The sequence below is a fragment of the Sminthopsis crassicaudata genome, chromosome 1, assembly GCF_048593235.1.
Source record: "Sminthopsis crassicaudata isolate SCR6 chromosome 1, ASM4859323v1, whole genome shotgun sequence".
Taxonomy (NCBI): domain Eukaryota; kingdom Metazoa; phylum Chordata; class Mammalia; order Dasyuromorphia; family Dasyuridae; genus Sminthopsis; species Sminthopsis crassicaudata.
Genome location: NC_133617.1, coordinates 298,383,786 through 298,387,006, shown reverse-complemented (window position 1 = coordinate 298,387,006; position 3,221 = coordinate 298,383,786).

Below are 3,221 nucleotides of genomic sequence, written 5' to 3'. Positions count from 1 at the left end.
TTTTGGTGGCTATTCCCATCATTCTGGTGACTAGTATGGGAAGAGTCTGACTGTACTACATAACTTCAACAACAGAGAGGTAGTAGATTCTCCAAATATGGAAATCTCAAAGCAAAGGCTGAAGTATGTTATAATGGAGTTTTCTTTTGGGCTAACTGCAGAGATCCTTTCCAACTCAAATTCTCTGGTTCTATAACTCTATCCATGATACCAAATTTTATTCTTATGGTAATATAATTTGATGAAATAATAGAGGTTTCTGTTTTTTCACCACAGTCATTTGGATCATTGTAGTTTATAGGGTTGACCTATTTTTCACTGTAATGTTAATAAAAAGAGAACTGATTCACATTATATGATGTCATCCTTATTTGTTGGGAGCCCTTCCATTCAGCATGATGTCCCTCAGGGAAGGACAGTGTCCTCAATTCACAGGATCTCCTCTGCCCAGGCATTAGTGCAGTTGGATGATTCTCTCTGCTACTTCTTTCTCCAGCAGTGCTATTGTTGAAAATACTGCTCAGGCTTTGGCAACCTGCTGTGATTCATTCTGAATACTCTCCAGCACTGGCAGCTTCTATCTTTTTCAAAGTCATTATTCTTGAAGCCTCTTGGATGCACTGTACAGGGATGCTTCCTAGAGTACATCCCTGTTTCTTGTGCCCAGGATACTCTTTGCAAAGTAGAAAAGAGCTTAAATGTTTGAAACCTGACATTTTTACTCCAGACAGACAGTGAATTACAGAAGTCAAAAGTTGGAAGTGAGCTTAGTATCCAATTTATTCATGAAAGGAATTCCCCAAACCACTTACCCACTAAGTGGGCATCCAGTTGTATTCTTTTGTCTTCCCAAACACATAATGGGCACTCAACAAATCCTTTTTTGAATTAATGACTGACTCCTTCTCTACTGCTTCCAGATTAACCTAGACATGTCATTTCATTGAGAAACTCCACTCTATTGTCTCCTCAAACTATCATTCCTTTTGTCTCTTTTCCTTTCAAAGCTAGACTCTTAAAAAAAGAAAAAAAAGCTAACTAGTCTCCTTGTATCTCACTTTCTTTTCACTTTTCCTCATCCCTAAAATGAAATTGATTTCTTTAGAGTGAGCAATGATCTCTTAATTTATAAATTTAAGGTCTTTTTCTCAATTCTCATTTTAAAAAAATCTTTTCTACACTTTAAACTGTTGAATATCCACTTCCTTTGGATGCTCTCTCTTGTGACACTCCTTTGTCCTGGTTCTCCTACTACTTATCTAATCACTCCTTTTCTGAATCCATTGGTGGACCATCATTCATTCTAGCTCTTGAAATTCCAGGAATAGTAAACGTTCTGTCCTGAGTCCTCTTTTCTGACTTTATCCTCTCTGTGTGTGTATGTGTGTGTGTGTTTGTGTGTGTGTCTATCTGTCTGTCTCTCTACACATACATGTATACACATGTTTACATATACACATAGATGGATAGATAGAAATATCTATGTATGTAGGATATGTATATTTATCTCTAGTCAGCTGACTTTCCAGATTTATATATTTATCCCTAGTGTATACTAAGCTACAGACCTATAGCAACAATTGCTTATTGCATATTTCAGATTAAATATCCTGTAGGTATTTCAAACTCATTATAGCCAAAAAGAAAAACTACTAATTATAACAATGATGATGATGAGGAGCGGTGGTATTAAGCAACAATCTGAAGTAATAACTTGCATAGAAGATACTATTAAAGAAATTTCTTCACCTGGGAATGCCATACTTCAATGACATCACAGACCCAGTCTCTTTTCCTATCAAAACAAAATAAAGATAACTTAATTCCTGCAGTATTTCAATACTTTCCAATTTCTTATTGTATTCAATCATGAGGTAAAATCTCAAGAAATATGTAAGAAGACTTATGTTTAAAAAGATACAAATAATTGTCTAGCAATTATACCTTGAGACAGCAATATTTTTTATTCATTGTCATACAAATATTATCTTGAGCTCTCCCTTAGAATTAATTCATCATAGAGGATGGAAAAAACATTTTTCTTTTCATGTGGTATATAAAATGTTGAGTTCAAAGTGATGGGCATATTTGAAATCATACTTTATTATATGTCATATGATCAAATTGCAGTACATGGACTTTTCCAGGAGGACTAGCACCTCTGGTGTGAGGGCTTGCTGAATCCTTTTCAGCACTGTTCATTCACCTTGGGTGTATACCTTCATCCAACAGTCACCTGTGGGCAGGGGTCACATGCTAGTAAAACTGCCTTGTCAGACAAATTAAAAGAGGTTAAGGGTAACTAATAGTCTTCAGTCAGTGAGTTACAGAGATGTCTACCTTTAACATGTTAAAACTTTCCCAAGAGAAATGACCAGATAGAACAATTTGTTCCAATTAGCATGAAGGCAGCTGAAGCAGGAGCTTTGGAGTGTTTGGAGCTTAGTTAGACATCAAAGAAGCCAAGATTATCCACCCAGGTCATTGCCAGTCATTCTGACTTATGTCTTGTCACTGAAATTCAATGACTCTAGAAGACAGATTGAGGCTGACAACTTTGTGTAACTCTGCCTCACTTAAATCCAATTCATAAGGGAGTCAAGACTACTCCCTGACATCACTGACCTTCTTTGAAAGAAGGACAAACAACAAGAACAATTTAAATGCTTCAAAAGTCACTCTTTACTTACGTTGATAGAAATTCACACCCCCAATTCATCGCAGAAATCTCAAAAGACTTTGTTGGCTCTGTCATCATTTCTTTATTTCATAGCTTTTTTCTCCCTCTTTTCCACAACACTGTTTATTGACCACTCACTTTAAATTTAACTTTTCTCCTTCAGGTCCCTCAATCCCTGTCCTTTTCATTTTGATGAGATATGCTGTAAAATGGGCCAGAACTCTGTACTTGGAATAAGGATTCTTACAAGGTGTTAACTCAGTGGAATTGATAAGACAATGGTTATCTTAGTTTAGCATGGTAATTAATAGTTCTCTAGTTCAGTTGATTGAATTAATCTTACAACAAATAATGATTCCTTAGTGATATAATGATTAACTTATACTCAGCATGATGAATGACTTTAATTGTAATAGAGTATTTAAGAGGTCATTGTCAGACCTAGAGGGGACTCAGAGTCAGACTCTGAGAAGATAGAGGACTGGAGGCTGGAGCTCAAGGTCTCAGAGCCAAAAAGACATTCATTCCATCTCCCATCACC